We start from the raw sequence: 9,160 nt of genomic DNA, 5'->3' as shown, positions 1-9,160 counted from the left end.
ATAAATGTAAAAAAAAAAAATATCTGTGACTTTTTCAATAGAAAATCATTCCGATGTAAAGCTGTCGCGATTTGAAAATTGAAAAACATTTTAAAATTGTCTAAACGTTTTGGATGTAAGCAATTTTATTCACACCATTTAAAATCGAAGATAACAAATCCGAAAATAGCAGTTTTCTGTCCGTTTTAATATGGGTTCTCCCCTCTGTTTCGCCTAAATGAAATTTCATGCCTGTCAGAGCAGCCATTTGGAAATGGCAGATTTATTTCTAAAATATTTTAATTCTGCCCACCTGAAATAGAATTCGGTATTGATTTCATAGCAAACAAAACGTATGAAATTCAATTATATTTTCGATTTTTTATTTTTTGGAAAAAAAAGAATGCATTTTTTCTGACCCTATCATAAAAAATCATAAAATTAATATCAAATTAAAGCTATTTAAAAGACCGGTCCAATAGTATATAAACAATTTGGAAAATATATCATTATTTTAAAAGATTCCGAAATATTTAAAATTTATTTTCGACCATATTGTACAATTTTAGAATATTTTTCTTTGTTTATTGTGATAGATCTTGTTAAACTTTGCCAACTATGACTATAACTATCTTGTACTTTACATGAAAGTATTTTTCGAAAAAGAGTGCAGAAAAAAGGCAAAATTTTTTGCCAGAAAATAATGCGGAATATTTGTGAATATTTGCTGTAATTTTAGCAATGCTTGTATTTCTTGCTTTTTTCTCCATATGTTGATTTTATTAGTTAAAATATGAAGATTGCTGAGGATCGGCTTAGTTTTTATGTTATTTTTTTAATTATATTATATTAAAAAAAGTTGATTGCAACATACAGACGGACATGGCTATATAGACTTCGCTATCTATAACGATCCAGAATATATATACTTTGTGGGGTCGCAAATGAAAAATGTAGAAATTACAAACGGAATGACCAACTTATTGTCACTCATGTTGAAGGGTATAAAAATGTCAAGAAATTTAAATGTTACGCCTCTGCAAAACAAATACAATACTGCTATGAATTTGTTTGCTTACTATTCCATATGCAAGTACATACATTAGGAGGACCCCAGTTGTAGGAAGCAAAATGTCCCTGAACATCATAATGGAGCAAGAATTGTGTTAAATATTTTAATATTCTTCATAGTTAAAGTTGTTGCAATAATATAACTAGAAACTTTCGATACATTAAAAAAAATCAGATTTCAAAAACTAAATATATGTACATTTTTACGTTTTTACCTTTTAAATATGGTGGTTTATTTCCTTTAAATAAACTTGTACATTATAAAGATTGCTTTTAAAGTGTGTAATATAATAAAAAATAGAGTGACTGTTTAAATTGTTGTGCAGATTTAAATAAATAAAGAGTTGTTACAATTTTGAAACTACTGAACTGCTTTTATTTGCATTCAAAAGTATCCAGTTTATTTAAAGGAAATAAACCACCGTTTTAAAAGGTTAAAACGTAACAATATGTATGTATATTTCTAAGATAATTAGAAGCAATTAAGTTTATAAATATAACTAGGTGCTTATAGTTAAAATATTCTTAACTAAATGAGAATTATATTGATTTTTTCTATTGTTCCTTACAACTGTTTGTGTGGGCATTTGAGAGTTCAGTAATGAAGCGAGTAAATAATAGTGGTTATTGAACAATATGTAATTTAGTAATTACTAGTCATTATTATAGTTTTTCTGAATATTTATTAATTTTATTGGAGAACATTCTGCACCACCCTAATGTAGATACAGATGTCAGTATGACTATGACTGCGAGTATCTGTATTGTTTATTTATTTTTAAATTGCATTCCATTTTCAAAAACAAGTTTTGCAACAATGTTTTTTCGTCTTCTTCTTCTATAAAAAAATAAATAAAGAAATAAACAATAAACAATAAACAAACAAGTTACCAACGAGAGTGAATGCATTGATCAACTATGAACAACGAGTATTAATCGGGTACGATTATGCGAATAGAAGTTAAATTAAGCCTGCGTAATCATGCTCACACAACATTTAAAAGCATGGCTGGCTAACTTCTCTAAGCTTCTCTTTTGGCTCTAAATGCAAGTGTAGAAATGTATGTAACTCATTCTACACTGTAGTGTATACTCTTAAACGTTGGATTAAAACTGACTTTTAAGCTGAATTTATAAACTTGTTTTAAACCTCAATAAAAAAATTACTTGGGGAGCATACAATTACTAATTTAAATTTAAGAAAAATGCATAAAAAGAGAAAAATAAAAACTCTTAACATCAGTGTTAAGTACATAATATAAAATTGTTATTGGTTTGGCTCTCCTTTTGATGTTTAAAAATAAAACAATATACAATTTAACCCTGCAGTTTAAAATTAACTATAAAAGAAAAAAATATTCATAATACCCGTAATTTCAACAAATAGATATAAACTAGAATTTAAAAAAAAACGAAGAATTTCAAAACCGCGGTTTCGGTTTTAAAAAATTGAAAACCGATCGGTTTCGGTCGGATAAAGAAAAATTGGTACATTTTCTTTTAATGGTACTTTTTTAATATGTATGTCATTAAATTAGTTAGCTTATATACATTAAAGTTGGCTAATATGCTTCTCAATAAAGAAATAATAAAGAAAAGGAGAACAAAACCAAACCAAGGAGTACTTTTTCGTTCTTCAAAATGGTACTATATGAATTTTCTATAATATTGAACCTATAATCAGGAAACTACTTTGATTTCAAACTTGACGGGGGTTCAATGGTGGAAAATTGGTACTTCATCTTCTAATTGTACTTTTTATTATATTAAATTATTTTAAATTTAGACATACATGATTCTGAATGAATTAGAATTCGCAAAAGGTGACTTTTGTCGTAAATTTCTTTTGCATTTTCAATAATAATCGGCCCAGAAATATGAAATTTGGCATTTATGATGCTGAGTGGGAATACAAAATGTTGTTCTTTATGGTACTTTTTTAATTCTAATAATACGTTTTGAATCAGCTAGAATTCACATTACAATGAACCAATAAACTTGAAACTAGAGACATGTTATCCTGAATTATTATTAATTCACAAAGGGAGACTTAATAGTACTATTTCATTCTTCTAATTGGGGTGGCGAAGCGCACCGGGTCAAATAAACAGTTATTTTAATTTTAATTGTCCGGAAATACTTGGATAAATCTTTGGATGAAAATGTTTGTTTTTCATTTCTAAATTTTTAATTTTTCTACTGAAAATGAATTAAAAGTAAAAACCGAAGAATGTCGGTTTCGGCTTTGAAAAACCGCGGTTTCGGTTTCGATTAAAACCGAACACGAGCAGATAAACTTACCTAAAACGCAACATTAATTTAAAATCGATTACAAAATATTTTTACTCCTTTAGTAATTAAGCACTCATAAATATATATTTGTTGAAATTGCGGGGATAAAAGCAAAACCCCCTAATTCATACATACTTTCAACTACTCCTAAATATCTTCCCTATGTTAGCAATTGACAATATTATTCGAAATTACAAAGTTGTTAGCAAAAAATAACTCACATATCTACATATATTTTCGAAAATATACTAGTGCAGAAGTAGCCTCCAAATACCATGTAAATAGATAGAAAAGTTACTAGTAGTAGTTTTCACCACGGAACTACCCACGGACAGTAATAGTCACTTGTCTGATTCCAATTTATATATTTTGGGTCAGTTTGTAGTGCAGAGAGAAGTCAATTGGTTAATTTATATTTCCCAGGTAATCTAGCGTGAAGACAATTGTCACTTAAGTGTCTCCAAGTAATCTAGAAAGCAGTTATATTTCCAAGCAAAAGTAATCTATTGGGGAGATATCGGAGGATGGTTTGTTTACAAGCTATCGGTTATTGGACTGCCTTTTGCCGAATCTTATATACCCTACCCGTTGTAATCCAAAAGGGTTAATTAACTCTCTGCTTAGGACATCCAAAATAACTAGTCACGTAGCTAGTTATGTAACTAATTGTTACCCTAAATGATAGGTAAAATCACTAGTTCAGCACAGTCTCCTAGAACTGATGGGTAATTCCTTGATCTACAGGGTAATACAAACACAGTTGCACTTCTAGAGTTCAACAAAGTGTAGGTGTGTATTTACTACAAATGTAAAAATATTTATTTTTTGTTTCTTTTGCAGAATTTGTTGTAATTTTTTTTACAACATATTTGGTTTACAACATATTCATAAAACTTGTTAATTTGCGTAAAGTGGTAGTAAAAAGCAGCATTTAAATTCTAGTTTTTTATTAAATAAAAAAAACATGAATTTTTAACGTCGCATTGATTAAGGGTGGGCGTGGTTGATTACATTATTTTCCTCAATTATTAGTCACAATTAAGTGCTATAAAAAGACTTAATGAAAGTTAATGTAGTTAAACTAGGTTTATAAAATTTTACTACTCCTTGTTAAGAGTTCCTAGTTCTTTAATTTTAATTCGTTTAAGAAAAACGTATGAATATTACCATATTTTATTTCTAATATGATGTTCATATATAGAGGGAAAGAAACCAATGCAGATCCGGTATGTTCTTCGGGTCTAGGGACCGGTTCTAGTTCTTTTTATGAAAGGGATCTTTAACATCATTATATTGACTTAGTAGGGTGTAAAATGATACCTGTTAGACTGTGACACCTCTCGGAACTAATTGAAAGGAACTTGTTCTATAAAATATTGTAATAAGTGGTTTAGAAACGTTTTTTTTTTTTTGGAAATAATTCAGTATATCGGAAACGATTGGAGATATTGTTACGAAATTTCACATGGTTGGAGTTGAAGTGTTTTCGAATTTAAATTTTTCAGCTTTTTATGATATCAAATTTAAAAACAAAATCGCCAAAAATGCATTTATGATCCGAATTAGCTGAAATTTAAAATATAAATAGTCCTTAAGAAGGTCTACAAAAAATATGATTACATGTGGAAGCATACAAAACTTTTGAAAGGGGGCGAGGTTTGTGAAGAGTAAATAAGAACTTTATACATATAAGTATTTGGTTAAAACCTTAGGACTTGGAGATTGATATTTTAGTGAAACGAAATAATTTTACGAATTTTTCGGACGATTTTCCATGAAAAAAAATTTTAATTGGAATTAATGTAAGATATCATAACAAAATTTGGAACTAATGTAGATCCAAGTGTCCTTAACCCTTAACTGCATGATTTTTACTTTTATTTTTCTATAAAGTATCAAATATTTAGTTGATTTTTATTTATTATATTTCCTTCAGCTTTAATTTGATTTAGAATTTCTTTAGCTGAAACATTTCGTATTCCATTTGATTTTTCGGAATTAGAATCTGAATTAGTATCAAGCTTATATTCGTCTAAAATTAAGTGGGTCTGGAATGTAGACAATTGGCAACAATATGCATTAAAGGGTTAAATCAATGGCACTATAATTTTTGAATTTTTTTATTCCAAAAACTAAGTTTTTTTTAGAAAAGTGACTACTGTGACGTTATTTACCATGTGATAGTAAAAAGCTTTGTATATATTTAAATAAGATATAAGGTTATACAAATATGGAAATTTTTCGAGGATCGGTGTTTGCGTTTTTTTGAATTTTTTACTCAAAACTATTTTTTTTTAAATTTGGCAAAGTTTGGATATTTCTGGTAGGGACTAGGTCCACTTAAGTGAGCCAAATTTTACTTTATACGTTTTTATACCCTTCACCTTCGTGAGAGGGGTATATAGTACATACATATAAATTTGTCATTCCGTTTGTAATTTCCACAATATAATTTTCCAACCTTTAAAGTATATATATTCTGGATCCTTATAGATAGCGGAGTCGATTAAGCCATGTCCGTCTGTCTGTTGAAATTAACTTTCCGTAGCCCCAAATAACTTACATACTTGATTCATACATCAATATATCGGGAATTCTTCTGGCGGTTGCTATTTAAAATCGACAAAATCGGCTCACAATTGGCTGAGATATAAGGAATAAACCGGGACAACCTCGATTTTTGCCTTATTTTTGATCTATATCTGGATTAATTCTGTCATAATTCTGTCAGACATGCTTTCGAGAAGTTTCCTATTAAAAACCAGTAAAATCGGTCCACAAATGGCTGAGATATGAGGAAAAAAACAGGACAACCTCGATTTTTTTACCTATTTTTGACCTATATTTGGATAACTAAATCATTAATATAGACAATTTTTCAATATTTCAAAGACCAAGTTGGACCTACAGTGGGTAAAAATCGGAAAAAAATATTTTGTAACCCGATTTTTTTTTCACCAAAAAAAAAAAAATTAGAAAACAAAAGCATTTTTTTTAATTTTTTTTAAAAAAAAACATTTAAAATTTAAAAAAAAATTCGAAAAAAATTTTGTTCCAAAAAATTAAAAAAACAACTTTGGAAAAAAAAATTAATTTTGTTTACCTAAAAATATTTAAAATTTGTATTTTAAAGTATAATTTGGTGAAGGATATATAAGATTCGGCACATTCGAATATAGCACTCTTACTTGTTTTTATATAAAGCCATTATTAATTTTGATCGAGTAATGATTTTCCTTTAAAAGATTTATTTTACATTTTTTAAAAAACATAAATAATTTTTACAACAAACTATGACTTTCAAATAAATAACTTATTAACTATAAACACATAAATTTAATAATTTGTTACATTTTACATTTATAAAACATAAATAAATTCTCGTACATGAATCCGTATCGGTTATTTATTTACCTGAAGGTCTCACAGTTTAAACAGAGTTTAAAAAAAAAATTTAATAGCAAAAATAAACAACAATAAATTATAGTTCAGTAAAATGCCCTGATTAATAACACCTTTAAACAACGAAAAAAACAACATTAATCTTATTACTCTCAATTTCCTTTTTCATAAATAAAGTAATACAGTTTACTAATATGATCACTGATCATGTATTAAGATCAAAGTATTTATTTTCATTTTGAGAACGTTCGAATCAACAAAAAACATAATAATAAATAGTAAATGACCTTAAGTCGGCTTAAGATTTATTTATGTCAAAAACTTAAAAGCAATTTACTCGTTAAGTACAAATCAAATCAAATTCAATTAAAGTTAATTAAATTGAACAAAATTCAATAAAATGTTTACATTTATAATGCGTTTAACAACTGAGAATTTTTACAAATACTCGTTGTATGTATGTAGCAGGTATAAATTATCTCAATATTAATTGATCAGTTCCTTATTGCACAAAATTTCTTTGCAATTTTTAATTTAAACTCATTATTTTCTAGTATATACTTATTGCACTTGTTTAACATTTAGTTTAAATTCTAAATACTTAATGAGGTTTTGGCGAAAATGAGCCATATTAAATGTGAGATATTTATTTGTCTTGGAGGCAGACCGCAGTCAATTGCTGTTACAATTACAGCGTGTAATTTAGATTTTTTTTGCATTAATTACAATTAGTTGGTCGTAGTAATTGTAGTTTATAATTTTAATTGCTATTAGCATTTTGATTTGTATGGATCAAGTTTATTTTATCGCAGTGTGTTTTGATTTATAACCATGTAAGTTTTTTTTCTAGTGCACATTAGTAAACTAATTGAATTAGAAAAAACTTCCGGTTTTTTTTCGTTTGCTGAAGTACTTGCTGTGTTCTAATTAACATTTGTTAAACCCTTATGGGCCGGATAATTCCTTTTTTACATATTATAATGGTGATCATATTTAATTTGGAAGTGAAGCAAAACAACTTTTCAAATTTTCACCGGTGCTGATCTTGAACTGGGGAATTTTGGTAGTAGATCCTTAAACAATTATGAATTTTTATTTGCTCAAGTCACGAGATGAGATAAATTTGATCAGTTGCCACAAATTTTCAACCATAAGTTGTGGAGGTGGTATCACAATTCATCAACAGCACTCATCACTATGTAGAGGAAAGAGGTAAAACTAAACTTAGGCATCATAGTAGACTGCGTACAGAAAATTGTGAGTGTCTCTTTTGAAAGCCTTTTTACCTCCTCGGCATAAGCCACAGCAATCACCCAGAAACTTCGAAAGGTCCTCAAAATATTAGCCAGCAGTACCTGGGGAATGGACAAAGAAACTTAGCTAGGAAACTTTACAAGGAAACTCTGCAAAACAATTGGTCCATCAGTAGTAAACTTCGCTGGTCCAGTAGCACCGTAGTTGACAGGAAAAACATTAAACCTTTTCAAAATGAAGTCTTAAGGATCCTCATTGGCTGCCTTAATTTAACCCCTTCAAACTTTATCTTCATGAGGAAGCTAAGGATCTACCAGCAAAAGAAAACAACCCATTATTGACGCAAAAGTTACTTCTTCATTCAAAAATCGACATCAACCAAGGTTTGCAATACAGGTTCTACGTTGTACGAGGATACCATATAGAGGTATCTGCAAAATCCATTTGATTGTAGACCCTACTTAACAGCTTTGAAAAACATTCATACTGCATGGAAGTTGTATTTCTGCCCAATGCTTATTGCAGACATCAAGAAGATCCTGGCCATAAACCAAGAGACGTTCTGGCACAACTGTGGACAAGGGGGACAAGGAACAAAATTGATGCCTTCTTGACCCCCATAGAACGTTACCTGCTCAACATATTCCAGAATGTTGCAGGGTCCTCATGACATCCCTCATTTATATAACTGTTCAGCCAACACTAACTCCAACCGATTTGTGGACTCATCCTGTTGAAGTAGCTCAATTCCTTGGACTTGATCTAAATGTAGAACCCCAGTGTTAAATATTGTCTAGTTTTTTATCAGTTCCAAACTTTTAACAAAATATATAAAACATTAACTAAATGTTAAATATGATTGTAATGTAACTTTATAAATAATATGAAATTCGTCATATGAAGGTTAAGGTTTTTGTCTGTACTATAGTTAGATTTCTATTTTCAACTCCATTCAATTAATGGTGAAGTGGGCGAAAAACAATATTTGAAAATAAAATCAGTATTTTAAAAATGAGGCTACTAAACTGTGGCCGTAAAAACTGGTTTCGAATCTCTGTAGAGGCGCAAACATTTTATTGAAAAATTAAAATAAAAGAACAATAGAAAAACAACAAATTTCAAAAAAGTACCAAATATGCATACTGAAGAAGTTAGCCCTTCT

This window comes from Calliphora vicina, chromosome 1 (assembly GCF_958450345.1).
Source record: "Calliphora vicina chromosome 1, idCalVici1.1, whole genome shotgun sequence".
NCBI classification, from domain to species: Eukaryota; Metazoa; Arthropoda; class Insecta; order Diptera; family Calliphoridae; genus Calliphora; species Calliphora vicina.
The sequence above is the reverse complement of the archived record's forward strand: the minus strand, read 5'-3'. Positions refer to the sequence as shown.